Source organism: Dermochelys coriacea, chromosome 16, assembly GCF_009764565.3.
Source record: "Dermochelys coriacea isolate rDerCor1 chromosome 16, rDerCor1.pri.v4, whole genome shotgun sequence".
Classification (NCBI taxonomy): domain Eukaryota; kingdom Metazoa; phylum Chordata; order Testudines; family Dermochelyidae; genus Dermochelys; species Dermochelys coriacea.
Window position 1 is genome coordinate 6,526,350 of NC_050083.1, and position 18,161 is coordinate 6,544,510.

General features: G+C 44.8%; 1 protein-coding gene across 1 annotated transcript in view; it reads left to right on the top strand.

Moving 5' to 3' along the window:
• Nucleotides 1-12,977, top strand: part of LOC119844331 (P2Y purinoceptor 2-like) — a 28,968-nt gene extending 15,991 nt beyond the window's left edge. The window contains exon 2 of the transcript XR_006276078.1: nt 12,863-12,977. The gene's annotated coding sequence lies outside the window, so the exon portion shown is untranslated. The remainder of the gene's footprint in view (nt 1-12,862) is intronic.
• The last annotated feature ends 5,184 nt before the right edge of the window (nt 12,978-18,161 follow it).

An 18,161-nucleotide genomic window follows, 5' to 3' on the forward strand; every position in this document is an offset into this window, starting at 1 on the left:
CTGCAAAATTCATGCTGTCCCCACCATTCCAAGGTGGGTGTGCATGTGATCTAAACCAGGGGTTTGCTTGGGGGGACCCCCCTTGTAAGTACAAATATTTTTGTAGTATTAAAGCATTGCACAAATAGGACAGATAATTGTATCAGCAGAAACACTGGATTTCTATGCTACCTGCTAACTGCTTTAGTTGGCTAGTATAAAACCTATCACAAAGCCTTGGAAACAAGCAGGGAGAACTGGAGGTCCTGGTGATGTCAAGGAATTATGACGTGATTGGAATAACAGAGACTTGATGGGATAACTCACATGACTGGAGTACAGTCATGGATGGTTATAAACTGTTCAGGAAGGACAGGAGTCTGCTATAGACCACCGGACCAGGGGGATGAGGTGGATGAGGCTTTCTTCCGGCAACTCACGGAAGCTACTAGATCGCATGCCCTGATTCTCATGGGTGACTTTAATTTTCCTGATATCTGCTGGGAGAGCAATACAGCGGTGCATAGACAATCCAGGAAGTTTTTGGAAAGCGTAGGGGACAATTTCCTGGTGCAAGTGCTAGGGGAGCCAACTAGGGGGAGCGCTTTTCTTGACCTGCTGCTCACAAACCGGGTAGAATTAGTGGGGGAAGCAAAAGTGGATGGGAATCTGGGAGGCAGTGACCATGAGTTGGTTGAGTTCAGGATCCTGACGCAGGGAAGAAAGGTAAGCAGCAGGATACGGACCCTGGACTTCAGGAAAGCAGACTTTGACTCCCTCAGGGAACAGATGGCCAGGATCCCCTGGGGGACTAACATGAAAGGGAAGGGAGTCCAGGAGAGCTGGCTGTATTTCAAGGAATCCCTGTTGAGGTTACAGGGACAAACCATCCCGATGAGTCGAAAGAATAGTAAATATGGCAGGCGACCAGCTTGGCTTAATGGTGAAATCCTAGCGGATCTTAAACATAAAAAAGAAGCTTACAAGAAGTGGAAGGTTGGACATATGACCAGGGAAGAGTATAAAAATATTGCTCGGGCATGTAGGAAAGATATCAGGAGGGCCAAATCGCACCTGGAGCTGCAGCTAGCAAGAGATGTCAAGAGTAACAAGAAGGGTTTCTTCAGGTATGTTGGCAACAAGAAGAAAGCCAAGGAAAGTGTGGGCCCCTTACTGAATGAGGGAGGCAAGCTAGTGACAGAGGATGTGGAAAAAGCTAATGTACTCAATGCTTTTTTTGCCTCTGTTTTCACTAACAAGGTCAGCTCCCAGACTGCTGTGCTGGGCATCACAAAATGGGGAAGAGATGGCCAGCCCTCTGTAGAGATAGAGGTGGTTAGGGACTATTTAGAAAAGCTGGACGTGCACAAGTCCATGGGGCCGGACGAATTGCATCCGAGAGTGCTGAAGGAATTGGCGGCTGTGATTGCAGAGCCCTTGGCCATTATCTTTGAAAACTCGTGGCGAACAGGGGAAGTCCCGGACGACTGGAAAAAGGCTAATGTAGTGCCCATCTTTAAAAAAGGGAAGAAGGAGGATCCTGGGAACTACAGGCCAGTCAGCCTCACCTAAGTCCCTGGAAAAATCATGGAGCAGGTCCTCAAAGAATCAATCCTGAAGCACTTAGAGGAGAGGAAAGTGATCAGGAACAGTCAGCATGGATTCACCAAGGGAAGGTCATGCCTGACTAATCTAATCGCCTTTTATCATGAGATTACTGGTTCTGTGGATGAAGGGAAAGCAGTGGATGTATTGTTTCTTGACTTTAGCAAAGCTTTTGACACGGTCTCCCACAGCATTCTTGTCAGCAAGTTAAGGAAGTATGGGCCGGATGAATGCACTATAAGGTGGGTAGAAAGCTGGCTAGATTGTCGGGCTCAACGGGTAGTGATCAATGGCTCCATGTCTAGTTGGCAGCCGGTGTCAAGTGGAGTGCCCCAGGGGTCGGTCCTGGGGCCCGTTTTGTTCAATATCTTCATAAATGATCTGGAGGATGGTGTGGATTGCACTCTCAGCAAATTTGCGGATGATACTAAACTGGGAGGAGTGGTAGATACGCTGGAGGGGAGGGATAGGATACAGAAGGACCTAGACAAATTGGAGGATTGGGCCAAAAGAAATCTAATGAGGTTCAATAAGGATAAGTGCAGGGTCCTGCACTTAGGATGGAAGAATCCAATGCACCGCTACAGACTAGGGACCGAATGGCTCGGCAGCAGTTCTGCGGAAAAGGACCTAGGGGTGACAGTGGACGAGAAGCTGGATATGAGTCAGCAGTGTGCCCTTGTTGCCAAGAAGGCCAATGGCATTTTGGGATGTATAAGTAGGGGCATAGCGAGCAGATCGAGGGATGTGATCGTTCCCCTCTATTCGACACTGGTGAGGCCTCATCTGGAGTACTGTGTCCAGTTTTGGGCCCCACACTACAGGAAGGATGTGGATAAATTGGAAAGAGTACAGCGAAGGGCAACAAAAATGATTAGGGGTCTAGAGCACATGACTTATGAGGAGAGGCTGAGGGAGCTGGGATTGTTTAGTCTGCAGAAGAGAAGAATGAGGGGGGATTTGATAGCTGCTTTCAACTACCTGAAAGGGGGTTTCAAAGAGGATGGCTCTAGACTGTTCTCAATGGTAGCAGATGACAGAACGAGGAGTAATGGTCTCAAGTTGCAATGGGGGAGGTTTAGATTGGATATTAGGAAAAACTTTTTCACTAAGAGGGTGGTGAAACACTGGAATGCGTTACCTAGGGAGGTGGTAGAATCTCCTTCCTTAGAGGTTTTTAAGGTCAGGCTTGACAAAGCCCTGGCTAGGATGATTTAACTGGGACTTGGTCCTGCTTTGAGCAGGGGGTTGGACTAGATGACCTTCTGGGGTCCCTTCCAACCCTGATATTCTATGATTCTATGATTCTATGTGGTAAATCAGCATGACAGGTGGTGGTGGGGGGGGTGAATTAATGGTGACCTATTATACTTTGCATTTAACCGTATTTATATTAATTGAAATGAATGGACCTGACTCACGATTGACTCATTTACCACTATTCAAAATGCTGCCGTTCTGATGTGGCACAGTTTTGCACTCCCTTTGCACCAGTGTAACTCACAATGAAACATGTGAGACAGGAGAGTCTCACCCAGCAATTCGATTTCAGTGAATTTGTGCAAATTGCAATGTTCTCTTAGTTCTAATTTGTAATTTGTATTGTCTGAAAACTCAGTGAAATGAATATTCTTACTCTGCTCCATGTGTCTGTTTCCAAAAGTTAGGCCACCTTAGCAAGCACTTGGTATTTTTTTCACACTCCCTCACTCCCAAGCTTTAAGGAAACTAAACACAAAGAGAGAGCTCATCAGCCCATGTAAATTGGAATAGTCCCATTGAAGTCAGTGGAGCTATGCCAATTTACACCAGCTAAGGGTCTTGCCAAGCCCTGGTTCAGCTGCCAAATGGTGTGTGTGCCACCCAAGTTAGAAGCAGGACAATGTGACACTGAAAAGTCATACCCACCGCCTGTGCTAAGTACTCTCTTTAGAGTGGTATCCAGTCATCAGCAGACTAATCACATTAGCAGGGACACTGGGAAGTCAGAACCGCAAAACTCTCAACTAAGGTCCTATGAGTTTGGTAGCTGCATGCAGAACACTGGGGCTCTCCACCGTTTCTACAGTCTTTGAGCCAAACTGAGTTACTTGGGTCTAAATCAGGAGTAACTCCTCTGCAGTCAACAGAGTGATCCTTAATTTACACTGCTAGAAAAGCCATCAGTCTGGCCTTTTACTGTGCATCATAGGCAAGCTGTGCCTACAGCATCTTTGACAGGTTAACAAGCCTTGTGGATGGGGGAAAGCAGTAGATGTGGTATAGCTTGATTTTAGTGGAGCTTTTGGTACTGTCCCACATGACCTTCTCATAAATAAACTAGGGAAATGCAACCTAGATGCAACTACTATAAGGTGGGTGCAAAACTGGTTGGAAAACCGTTCCCAGAGAGTAGTTATCAGTGGTTCACAGTCATGTTGGAAGGGCAAGTGGGGTCCTGCAGGGATCAGTTCTGGGTCTGGTTCTGTTCAATAACTTCATCGATGTAGATAATGGCAAAGAGAGTACACTTATAAAGTTTGCAGATGATACCAAGCTGGGAGGGATTGCAAGTACTTTGGAAAATAGGATTAATATTCAAAATGGTCTGGACAAACTGGAGAAATGGTCTGAAGTCAATAGGATGAAATTCAATAAGGACAAATGCAAAGGACTCCACTTAGGAAGGAACAATCAGTTGCACACATACAAAATAGGAAATGACTGCTAGGAAGGAGTACTGCGGAAAGGGATCTGGGGGTCATAGGATCACAAGCTAAATATGAGTCAACAGTGTAACGCTTTTGCAAAAAAAGCAAACATAATTCTGGGGTGTATTAGCTGGAGTACTGTAAGCAAGACATGAGAAGTAATTCTTCCGCTCTACTCTGTGCTGATTAGGCCTCAACTGGAGTATTGTGTTCAGTTCTGGGCACCACATTTCAGCAAAGATGTGGACAAATTGGAGAGAGTCCAGAGAAGAGCAACAGAAATGATTAAAGGTTTAGAAAACATGGCCTATCAGGAAAGATTGAAAAAACTGGGTTTGTTTAGTGTGGAGAAGAGAAGACTGAGAGGGGGAATGATAACAGTTTTCAAGTATGTAAAAGGTTGTTACAAGGAGGAGGAAGAAAAATTGTTCTTCTTAACCTCTGAGGCTAGGACAAAAAGCAATGGGCTTAAATTGCAGCAAGGGCGGTTTAGGTTGGACATTAGGAAAAACTTCCTAACTGTCAGGGTGGTTAAGCATTGGAATAAATTGCATAGGGAGGTTGTGAGATCTCCGCCATTGGAGATTTTTAAGAGCAGGTTAGACAAACACCTGTCAGGGATGGTCTAGATATAACTTAGTCCTGCCATGAGTGCAGGGGACTGGACTAGATGACCTCTGGAGGCCCCTTCCAGTCCTACAATGCTATGATTCTATGAACTTCTCCGAAGCCAGTGCACAGCATGGGAGATGCTGAAGCGTCACCGAGTTCTTTTTGGGCCTTTCTGAGCAAGTCCTACCGTTCTGCACTTCTTTCCTTTGGGAGCACATGTCCTCCCTTTGCTTCACTGCCCATTCCATTTCTGCAGGGTGAACTGAACCAGCTGCCAGATGACCAAGGGGAAATGCCAAAACTGAAGGAGCAGGGGAAATCTCTCTGTGAAGGGATATACTACACTTAAAAGGCCAGCCAGGAGCTGCAATCGGAATCACCTGCACACAATCAAGGTGGCTCCTTGCTTCACCAGAGGACAACCCTATTTAAAATAGGAGGAGGAAGCTGAGTAAGAGGGGGTGTAGACTTGAAACTGTGCAATTAGCTAGGGATGGTGATCTCTGCTCCAGCCCCCTGAAGATTGGCCTAACCAGACTCAGACTCTTTTAAGTTTTGAGTGACCCAAACCTGGGCTCTGAGGTAAGAGCCTTAAACTTTTGTCCAAGTGCTCCTTTTTAGGATGTTGTCATTTAAGGGAGACTTACCTATGTTAATTATGGTGTTTGGCTTCTCATTGCCCTGATCAAACAACACACTGGTTAACACCCAGTTGGGATAAAGTAAGGTCAGGTATACTTGCAGGGCTGCACCTGGCCATGACGGGGTGTGAAGGGGTCACCAATCCCCTTACATCCTCCCACAGCTGCAAGCTGCTGATGCTGGTGCTGCCTCCTGGAGGACGGACCCATGAATTTGTTGTCTAACAGCTGCTACAACCTGTTGTACAAATCATCCAGAAAGGGCAGAGCTTCCGTCTCTCACGCACACACTCAAGAGATGCCTCTTCATAAAGCAGGGAAATGGAAGTCCGTGTCCAGATTTGGTCTTTGATATTTATATCTCCTAATGTCACACTGAAGACATTACTGGTGGTGGAGGACTAGGTTAAAACGGGAAAGTCTCCTGAAATGGTTAAAATACAATGAAGTCTTCAGGCATAAATGGGGTTCAAAGGTCAGCAGCAGAGTGGTGACACCTTCAGGAACGCTGCTAAGAACAGCGTTCAGCCCCATCTAAACACCAAGCCCAAATCCGGTTTTAACTATGTCCGGGGATGACCGTGCTGGATCTGGGTCCTCAACATGCCACCTTGCAGCTCTCTCATTGATACCATGCTCATCACAGGTCTAACAGGCAGCTTGATCTGTTAGCATGGGGAAATATGGCTCCGCTTGTTACCCGGGGTTCTTTTAACCCAAAGCTCTTGGTAACGTTTACTCTGTGCGAGGCAGTGTCAGGAAATAAATCAGGGGAGACACGGCTGTCCAACCGATAAATGGCTGGCACAAACAGGACAACACAAGAGTGCTTTCTCTTAAAGCTAAACTTGACTTAGTCTCAAGTACTTACATGCGTCCGCAACAGGTTAGTAAAACACCCCCAACCCTCGATAATTACCGAATCTGAGTGTGGCTTTCGAGTGGCACCATGACAGGCTTCTCCTGGCCAGGCTTCAGTCTGCCGGTGGGGACCCCAAGATGCTTCCAGAGGGAGCGTCCCTGAAGAGTCCCTTCTGAGAAGTCCAGTTACCTCAAACTTTTCCCCCTTATTTATACATTAGTAACATAATGACATATCCCTTAAAGAAAACTTGCTGAGCAAGCAGTTTTAAAAGATCAAGCAAGAGATTTCCTTATGGTCATCAATTTACCAGATATGGGGGGTTTTTTTAGGGGGAGGGGGAGTTTTAGGGTGTCCATGCCTTGGGTCCCTGATAAACATTCCCGGGGGCACATATTGACAGACTTCCTGTTTTTCAAAAATACATACATCAGCAATTTCAACATTCTTAGCAGGAAGGATGCAGGGTCAACCTGCCCTGTCTTTGGTACCCAAACCCCTCTCCCCTCCTGCCTTGGTTACGCTGAGGCCACTGCATGACTAATTTACAACCTGTTGACTTGGCTACTTTTAGCAATAAGCCAGAGTGGTTCATTATGTCCTGCTAACTTGACTATTAGCAACACACAATAGTGGTTCATAAGCTTTCGTGAGCTACAGCTCACTTCATCGGATGCATTTGGTGGAAAAAACAGAGGAGAGATTTATATACACACATACAGAGAACATGAAACAATGGGTTTATCATACACACTGTAAGGAGAGTGATCACTTAAGATAAGCCATCACCAGCAGCAGGGGGGGGGAAAGGAGGAAAACCTTTCATGGTGACAAGCAAGGTAGGCTAATTCCAGCAGTTAACAAGAATATCAGAAAAAGAAAAGGAGTACTTGTGGCACCTTAGAGACTAACAAATTTATTGGAGCATAAGCTTTCGTGAGCTACAGCTCACTTCATCGGATGCATTTGGTGGAAAAAATGCATCCGATGAAGTGAGCTGTAGCTCACGAAAGCTTATGCTCTAATAAATTTGTTAGTCTCTAAGGTGCCACAAGTACTCCTTTTCTTTTTGCGAATACAGACTAACACGGCTGCTACTCTGAAAAGAATATCAGAGGAACAGTGGGGGGTGGGGTGGGAGGGAGAAATACCATGGGGAAATAGTTTTACTTTGTGTAATGACTCATCCATTCCCAGTCTCTATTCAAGCCTAAATTAATTGTATCCAGTTTGCAAACTAATTCCAATTCAGCAGTCTCTCGTTGGAGTCTGTTTTTGAAGCTTTTTTGTTGAAGTATAGCCACTCTTAGGTCTGTGATCGAGTGACCAGAGAGATTGAAGTGTTCTCCAACTGGTTCAAAAACCAGTTAACTGTTAATTGCTGGAATTAGCCTACCTTGCTTGTCACCATGAAAGGTTTTCCTCCTTTCCCCCCCCCTGCTGCTGGTGATGGCTTATCTTAAGTGATCACTCTCCTTACAGTGTGTATGATAAACCCATTGTTTCATGTTCTCTGTGTGTGCGTATATAAATCTCTCCTCTGTTTTTTCCACCAAATGCATCCGATGAAGTGAGCTGTAGCTCACGAAAGCTTATGCTCTAATAAATTTGTTAGTCTCCAAGGTGCCACAAGTACTCCTTTTCTTTTTGCGAATACAGACTAACATGGCTGCTACTCTGAAACCTGAAATTGTGGTTCAGTATGGCCTGCTAGCTTGGCCTACTGTTAGTAACAAGCAATAGTGGTTTAGGCACTTTACTGGTTTGCCAAAATCTCCCCGAACATTCTCTCCTCCCATACCAGGTCAGAGGTTTAATGTGAAGATTTATTAGTATTGGTAAAGGAAAGCTAGGGTGTAAAGATGGGTCCTGCATTTGAAGTTGGTGAACCTGATCTTTTTAGGAAGGAAAGTCTACAACAGCAAACCAGCTGCCCCAAAAGCTTTGTCCCCACCCAGCCTCGTGAGTCTTACTCTGAACTAATGCGGCTAGCTACACTGTTTCTGAAGGGTGTGGACGGACCTAAATGTTTATGTACACAAGCGCTTCTTGTGCTACAGTATGGGCTAACCCACGATGCTTCCCACATAGGCTTATTTCAAGCACAGCTGCAGCTGAAGGTATCACATACACATTGTATGAAGACAGGTTTTAGAGTAGCAGCTGTGTTAGTCTGTATTTGCAAAAAGAAAAGGAGTACTTGTGGCACCTTAGAGACTAACAAATTTATTTGCGCATAAGCTTTCGTGAGCTACAGCTCACTTCATTGGATGTGTAGGCTAGAAAGCTACGGTTCTGCAGATTTGGGATAGACTCCTAGCAGAACTTCCTGCAGTTCTCACCTGTCCCCACAAACCGCTACTAAGTTAGAAACAAAGCTAGTCAGGAATAAGAGTTGTTTCCTTGAAAAAATTATGACTTTTTATAGAAAACTTACAGCCAAAAAGTTTTGACCAAACCTCAATATTTTCTGCAAAAAGCAGATATTCTTTGGCAAAAAATTTCATTTAGCCAAAAACCCTATTTTTCTTCAAAAAACCCCCCCCCAGCTTCAATGGAAAATCTTCAACCAGCCCCCATTGGACACATGAATGGGAAGTTTCAGAGTAGCAGCCGTGTTAGTCTGTATTCGCAAAAAGAAAAGGAGTACCCGTGGCACCTTAGAGACTAACAAATTTATTAGAGCATAAGCTTTCGTGAGCTACAGCTCACTTCATCGGATGCATCCGATGAAGTGAGCTGTAGCTCACGAAAGCTTATGCTCTAATAAATGTGTTAGTCTCTAAAGTGCCACGGGTACTCCTTTTCTTTTTATGAATGGGAAGCAGAGTTTAATTACAAATCAAACACATTTGATAACAAATAGGGGGAAGGCCTTTGCTTCCTGACTCCTTCCTTACATTTCTAGTGATTGCATGTGAGAAGAAGGCCATCTTGTGAACAACTGAGGAATAACATGCATTACACAGGAATATTTTCAACATCGCCTGACTTGGCTACATACGATCGCAATGATTCTTTTGATTTGTTTTGCTGTGGTTCTGTCAGTTCCGTTCCTATACACAGGTGACGTTGAATTGTACAAGACTCTGCTCTCTTGTATTTTCTTTGTGTATAACAATGGCTAGTTACCTAGATACTTAAATGATTTGCCTCCTGTTTATGAGTTGAGTTATAACCATGTCCTGGACTTAAATGCCAAGGAGTTTATTATTACTACATTAACAAGAAGCAACCTTGAACTGTAACAAAATGTGCTGTCCCAGCTCCCATCACAGTGTTGACAACCCCGAGTATTCAAAAATCATGAGTCAGGCCCCAAAAAAACCAAACATGGGGATTGGCTTTAAAATCATGAGCTCATAATAATACATTTGAGGTTCTTTCCATTTGTTTCCAGGTGTTGGAGCATTTAGGGGTCATGCTTTCAAGTATATCTCTGCAACCACAAGGGATAGAAACTGGATTTTTTAAAAATGCAAGCTGTGGTCTTGGTGTAGTCACAGGACTCCAAAAGCTGGGGCTTTAAGAAAATGCCAGATATGGTGAGACTTCACAGAAAATCATGTGAGCTTGCAATACTGCATCATCTTTCTCTGTCTCTGGGAGGAAAGGAGATGGAGTTTAAAAAACACACTGCCTGACCAGAAGCATCCTTGAAAGCACCTCTCAGTGAGCCCAGTCCCACCTTCTCCTATTCCCCATTTAGCCATGGGGTAGGACATGTTTCAATGAGGAAAATCTGGAGCTAGAAGCAAAGCTGGATTGGCAAAAGGCTGCAGCGTGGGTGGTGATAGATACCCCTCTGAGCTCATGAGAATGTAGGTATAGCTCAGTAGTTTGCCTTTTTAAAGGCCAAGGTTCTGGGGCCAGTCAGCCCTGTTTGGAGACAGACTCCCTTAAAGAACAGGTGTCTGGGCTGGGCAGATTATCATAGAAGATTAGGGTTGGAAGAGACCTCAGAAGATCATCTAGTCCAACCCTCTGCTCAAAGTAGGACCAACACCACCTAAATCATCCCAGCCAGGGCTTTGTCAACCTCTAAAGATGGAGATTCCACCACCTCCCTAGGGAACCCATTCCAGTGCTTCACCACCCTCCTAGTAAATAGTGTTTCCTAATATCCAACCTAGACCTCTCCCACTGCAATGTGAGACCATTGCTACTTGTTCTGTCATCTGCCACCACTGAGAACGGCCAAGCTCCATCCTCTTTGGAACCCCCCTTCAGGTAGTTGAAGGCCGCTATCAAATCCCCCCTCACTCTTCTCTCTTCACTCTCACTCTTCTGCATCTCTCCAGAGGCAGCTGGGAAAGGAACAAGTGGTTCTTATAAAGGGCTGAGAGACTGAGTTGTAGGAAGCAGATGGGCTGCTATAACCAGTAGGAAAGAGATATAATGAGAAGCTTCTGGGCCCCTGCAGCCTGCTTTGGTCGGGAGAATAGCTTCATTTTGCAACTACTTTGTGTGTATTTTGTTGGAGAAATAAACTATGCCCTGAAGGAAGGGCCTGAACAGACTCTGGACATGGCATTTAATCCTTCCTGGGCTGGGGAAACAAGCCAGCTGCCCTACTGTGGGGCATGGAGAGAGCAGACCCCCTATCAGTCGCAACAGTGGAGAGTCAGTCACAGAAATGTAGGGCTGGAAGGGACCTTGGCAGTTCATGAAATCCAACTCCCTGAGCTGAGCGAGGACCAAGTAAACTTGGACCATCCCTGACAGGTGTTTGTCCAGCCTAGATCAGTAGGGAACAAAGGCTATGCTATCTGAGACCTGATCTCAGATCTACAGGAAACATGGTGGTGATCTCATTCCAATTCCTAATTGACACGCGGCTGTGTTACAAAAACCATAGCCATCCAGACGAGTCAGTCCCTGGGTTGAGAGCTTCTGCAGAAAAGCCAGGAATTGAATGGGCAGGACAGTCTGAGCTACCTGCCCCAACAAAAAATGGTGCCCTTCAAGGCAGGTTTGAAGGCCACTGGCAGAATGGTGTGGAGGAATCTTGTGCTATTTCTGTCTGAGGTTTACCTGCTCTGGGGATAACTAGAGGACGTTAGTCTCTAAAACACATGACTATGATCTAAACCCTGTTTTATCGCTGATACCGCTGACATGAAAAACAGGTCACATGAGCAGAAGAGGGAAACAAAAGAACAATGGCAGCTGGATTTGTTCCAGGGGAGATATTTGTCTCAAAAGAATCTAACATTGAAATATATTTCTAAAATACACGAAGCCATGTAAACAAAGCCAAGTCCAAACAGCCACTTAATGCAACCCTCAAGAAGCGATAATGGGTCCGTTTACATTCGGCAGCGATTAAACCCTATTTCCTAGTGATAATGTGCAGATTGGATGGGGGGGCAGGTCTTGAAGTGAGAACAAAACATACAGGCTGGGATTCCTTACAAAGCCTTTTAATGTATGTCCTGGGAAAGAAAGGAGAAAACAGGCAACAGGATTCTGTTTTACAGTAGTGTCAGAGAGAAGAGACTCAAGCTTGGAGGAAGAGAAACAGCAAATTTTTAAGGCTATTGGCTCCAAGAGCAAGATTCATATTCATTCTAAGGCCCCTTTGCGCCACTCTGGTACAGTAAAGGGGCCAGAAAGTCAGCATGGGAACTCAAGCCAAAGTGCCTCAATTTTTGGCTGGCCATACTGAGACACCTCGTGTGGCCTGGGACTTCTGAAGAACTGGGTTCTTTTTCCAGATTTGCTGCTGGACTTTGCTCAAGTCATTTACCTGCTCTGGGCAAAAGTTTCCCCATCTGTGAAATGGGGGTAATGATACTGACCTCCTTTGTCAAGTGTTTTGGGGTGTAATGATGAAAAGTACTGCATCAGAACTCCTTATTACTGCTGCCCCTTGGCCCAGAGGCAAGGATTTGGGCCAGTATTTGGGGCCTTGCTGGATTGTTTCTGTTAGGATGGGAAACTGATAATATGAGTCAAGTATTTCTTTGGTGCAATCCTCTCTATTGACAAAGAATGTCCACAAAGTTGTTTCCCTGAATGCAGTAGGAGGTAATTTTCCTGTTCACACATCCAAGGCTACTTTCCAGCCAGTCCTGTACCCAAAAAGTTCTCTCTTGGCTTCAGCCCAGGGCCACACTCACCAGTAACTTTCTAGCTTTCTGGCCCTGTCTGCCTTTGACACACACAACTCTGCAATCAATACCCCAGCCTCTACAGTTGCAATCAGTTCCAGGGAAACGCCTTGTATTCTCCCTGAGGTGAGTTCAAGCTCAGGCCTTCCCACATAGCCCAGAACCTTGGACAGTGGCTTCTGTTTCAGCTCTCTCTAAGCAAAGTGGCCTTTTATTGCTCCCTCATTTAACTTGAATGAAAGCACACCTATCAGCTCCTCAAAGAGCCCCATGACTACACATAGATCAGAGACAGCTGCCGGCAGTCATTACCATCTGCAGCATAATATTATTATTAAAGTATGATTTTTTTTCTCCTAGATGTGGAGAATACTTAATTTCCATTGACTTCACTGGGAGTTCTGGATGCTTAGCAAGATCAGTGGCCACATTTGGAATTTTTGGCCCATGCCAACTTGACTGAGACCCAAGTGCTCCAAAATTGCAAGTGACTTTTATTACTTCTTTCTTTTATTTATTTGCCTATTAGTTTCCATGTATCTAATGGGCATGCCCACAGTAACATGCACAGTTGTTTATCAGATGAGGAGGGGGAATGCTGGAGAGTGGAATAGCAAGGTTTGCTCTGCCACCTGAATTCTTGCAGGCTATAAAGATACACCCCGTAGCCAACTGTTACCTAAACCATCAGCCGTTAATCCCAGCACCTGCATGGTAATAGGCAAACTGGTCTGTCATACGTCCTAGGTGCATCAAGGCCCTAGAAAGAGGTGAATTTTCTTCACAGGCTGAGCCCTGGTGATGAATGTGGGGCTTAGAGGCAGGCAGCTCTGCTGTTGATGTTAATAGTGGGCTAAGCAGAGCAATGAACCTACTAGATATCCATCCCCCATGGGGGCAGCAGGCCAGCTGGCCAACAATAAAGAGCCCATTTGTAGTCAGGGGCCAGCCAGCTGCCGCCTTGAGGGCCTGTGGGAAAAGGGAAGAGACAGATCAATAGCTCCCTTTCTTCTTGCCCCCCAGAAGGAACCTAGTGGTAAGTGGAAGCCAGGATGTAAGGGTAGAGGAAGTTGAGTGGGAAGAGGGAGGATCCCAAGCTGTTCTGTGGGGGAAGAGGGTGTCATGACAGAGGATGGGGGTTAAAATGGAGCATCTGTTAGTATTTGATTGGATTTGTGCAAACCAGAAATTCAAAGAAAACCTCAAGAGTGTGAACCTGGCTGAACCTGGCTGTGGGTTCTCACAGTCCTAGTCAGAAGCCAGCAGAGATGCACTGATTTTGGTGGGGGTGGAAAAGAAGGATGATTCCACCTATAGAGAGGAAAGATGGTCCCATGGTTAGGGCCCTAGCCTAGGATTTGGGAGACCTGGGTGACATTGGGCAAAACTCTGAAATCAGTGGCATGTAGGAACCTAAATACCCCTCTGCCATGTACATTGGTCAAACTGGACAATCTCTACGTAAAAGAATAAATGGACACAAATCAGATGTCAAGAATTATAACATTCAAAAACCAGTTGGAGAACACTTCAATCTCTCCGGTCACTCAATTACAGACCTGAGGGTGGCTATCCTTCAACAAAAAAACTTCAAAAACAGACTCCAACGAGAGACTGCTGAATTGGAATTAATTTGCAAACTGGATACAATTAACTTAGGCTTGAATAGAGACTGGGAATGGATGAGTCATTACACAAAGTAAAACTATTTCCCCATGTTATTTCTCCCGCCCACCCCACTCCCCACTGTTCCTCAGATGTTCTTGTTAACTGCTGGAAATAGCCTACCTTGCTTGTCACCATGAAAGGTTTTCCTCCTTCCCCCCCCCCCTCGCTGCTGGTGATGGCTCATCTTAAGTGATCGTTCCCCTTACAATGTGTATGATAAAACCCATTGTTTCACGTTCTCTGTGTGTGTATATGAATCTACCCTCTGTATTTTCCACCAAATGCATCCGATGAAGTGAGCTGTAGTTCATGAAAGCTTATGCTCAAATAAATTTGTTAGTCTCTAAGGTGCCACAAGTACTCCTTTTCTTTTTGCGAATACAGACTAACACGGCTGCTACTCTGAAACATAAATACCTTTGAGGATCTAGGCCTCAGTGCCCCCATCATAAAATGAGGATAACCACACTGGCCTACCTCACAGGACTGTTGTAAAGATTAGGGGGTTCTCAAATGCTACAGTAGTGAGAACTATGCAAGTACCTTAGATAGTTGCCTGCCAGGAAAGAAAAGTAGCTCCAATCCATTGGGTTCTGCAAAGGTTCTCATTTCAGCTATCAATTAATCAGGAAACCCCCTCAAGGGATGGAGGGGGCTGTAGTGATTAAAGATCAGGATTGGGATTCAGGACTCACGGTTTGTATTCTCACCTCTGCTAAAGGCTTCCTGGGACAAGTGATTTAAATGCCACCTACTTCACAGTGGAGCAGTGAGGCTTAATACATGTTTGTAAAGTACTTTGAGGTCTTCAAATGGATAGGATTATAGAAGGGCAAAGTATAATTATTATGATGTATTATCCCCAGTTAAATGCATTGGGGAAAGGGGGAGATAAAGGGGAAGAGGAAGCCTTCTTAATGGCAAGAATTAAGGCATTAATCCAGGTCAACCTAATCTTCTCAGAGACTTCATAAGGAAAATCTCTTCACAAGAGGGAGAAATTCCACTTGGATCATTAAAACAATTACACAAACTAGCCAACTGGCAAGCCATGCAGAACAACAGTTCCCTAATAAACAATGGTATTGGTCTTTGTACCTCTCAATATTTCCCAGTCCCCTGGGACTTAGGCTTTTTGGACCCAATATTTTAAATTCTGCACTTTCAAACGCTTGATTTATAATCTCCATGAATTTACCAACTTTCAAATGTTTCTTTTTTTAAATAATGTAATTGTTCTTGTTATATATTACAGTTACAACCTTATAGTTATATAACCTTATATAGTTACAACCTTAACACTGACTTACTAGCAAAGTTTTTTGTTTGGGAATTTCCTTTTTTTTGTGTGTGTGTGTGTGTTTTCGAGACAACTTTTCATACCGCTGATGAATGAAAATGTGATGTGTCTGCTACCAATTGGAACAGAGAGCAAAAGCAAGTTTAAAAGGCCTCAACAGTATCTCTGAAAACTTGATCAACTCCAAACAAGCATGTGATGCTTATACACTCAGCAGAATTTCCTGTGGTGCCTGGTGGCAGGATTTGCTTACTCCATGTCCCTGCCTTTGAAACATGTTTCCCTTGATATTCTATCACAGCCAGCATCGAGAGACCTTAAAGTGTTGATGCAAAATGCATTTACTTTGTTTAGCAATTAACTGTGTCTGTGTTATCCCTGTTATTAAGTGTCTGTCGAGACAATAGGCATTATAAAAATGAATGTAGCAGTAATAATAAGCACTGCAGGAATCTAGTCAGTGTTCATGAACTTTACAAGAGTGTCTAATGTGCTTATAAATTCTGCAGGAGAGCATATGGATTCTTGTGATGACTTTAAAAAGTCTTTTCATTTTAAAATCCAGGCAATATATTCTGCTGGTTCATATGTGCACTTTATTAAGTCTACAGTTTTTGGCTGTGGGCATCCTTAATGCCATCACATTGGTTGCAGAGTTTACAAATTCCAGTTTTAAAAAAAGAAATGACTCCAGAATTAACCCACCAGCTTTCACAAGAATAATGGAAGGCACCAGTACTCAGTCAGGACGATGGAATAAACCAAATGTGGAATCTCCTGGCCAAGTTATTTTTGGGGACACCACATGATGCACACATACAAATAAAGAAATAAATTAGGAAATTGTCCAGGAAGTGACATCTCTCAGTGTTTTGAATGATTAGATCTCATTGGGGCCTTGTCAGATTACCTCAAACTTTCCCCCAAATCCTCTGCCACCTGCCTACACAGATTGGGTTACACCTATCAAGAGTAGAGAGATCAAAATGGTTTTAGCCTCTGACTGCCAGATGCTGGGACTGGACCATGGGGGATGGATCACTCGATAATTGCCCTGGTTTGTTCATTCCCCTGAAGCCTTTGGCACCGGCCTAGATGGCCCACTGGTCTGACCCAGTATGGCCATTATGTTAAAAAAAAAAACCTGGTTCCAATCTTAACTGTGCAGAGACATCACTGTCTCTAGAAAACAAGTGTGAGAATGATGGGGGTGTGTCCTTGTGACATCAGAATATGAAAATACAGGCCTGAGCCAGAGCCCATTAAAGTCAACTGGCATCTTGACAGGGGGTTAGACTAGATGACCCATGCAGTCCCTTCTAACCTATAGTTCTATGATTCTATGAATTATCATTGACTTGGAGACGCTTTTGATCAGGTGCTAAGAGCCAGCACTAAGAGCCCCTACTGTGGGTGGCCGAGGACAGCCTGGCATGATGAGATCGAGTATAATTAGGGCCCTACCAAATTCACAGCCAGGAAAAACGCATCATGGACTGTGAAATCTGGTCTCCTCCTGAAATCTGGTCTTTTGTGCTCTTTTACCCTATACGATACCGATTTCACAGGGTAGACCAGCGTTTCTCACATTGGGGGTCCTGACCCAAAAGGGAGTTGTAGGGGGGCATCACAAGGTTATTTTAGGGGATCACAGTGTTGCTACCCTTACTTCTGCGCTGACGTCAGAGCTGGGCAGCATACCATATCATGCTACCCTTACTTCTGCACTGCTGCTGGGGGAGGCTCGGCCTTCAGAGCTGGGATCCTGGCCAGCAGCTGCCGCTCTCCAGCTGCCCAGCTCTGAAGGCAGCACTGCTGCCAGTAGCAGCGCAGAAGTAAGGGTAGCAGTACCGCAACCCACCCTACAATAACCCTGCGACCTTTCCCACTACTCCTTTTTGGGTCAGGACCCTACAATTACAACACTGAAATTTCAGATTTAAATACCTGAAATCATGGAATTTATGATTTTTAATATCCTATGACCATGACATTTACCAAAATGGACCGTGAATTTGCTAGGGCCCTAAGTATAATGCTTCCTGAATTGCAATAAAGATACTGACTCATTCTTCCCAGGACTTTAGCTACTGCAGAAGAATGACTCTCCTTTTCTCAGGTATTTACACTGGCAGAGCCATCACTCTTGGATTCTCAAGCAGTCAGTGACTGGAGGGTAAATGCTCCATGGCTGGGTCTTGGCTTGGTCACATAAGCAGGGCAAATTTCCTCTGAGTCTCACCCATACTCCTGGTGTTTCCAGAGGACAGTTTTGGAGGAAAGGAGTGGAAGGCGTGCTTTGGAGATTATAATAATACTTTGCCTTTCTGCATCACCTTCCATTGGTGGATCTAAAGGTGATTTACAAACAAACACACACTGCAGAGGTAAGTATCCAGCCCCTATTTTACAGACTGGTCAACTGAAGTACGTAAGTTAAGTGACTTGTCCAAGATCACACAACATGCAAATGGCAGAACTGGGAATAAAACCCAGCATCATTGACTCCCAGTGCTCCTCCTTCCCTCCATATGCTATATAGAGATTATCACCCCCGGCCAGCTCTTGTGAGTTCTGCTGCTCATACACTACAGATACATAAAGGGGTCAAGCTGCAGACCAGAAAGCTTTTTGGTAATGTTCCCTCAGCCCTCTCTAGCTTAGCCCTCTGGTCCTAGCTGCTGACCTGGT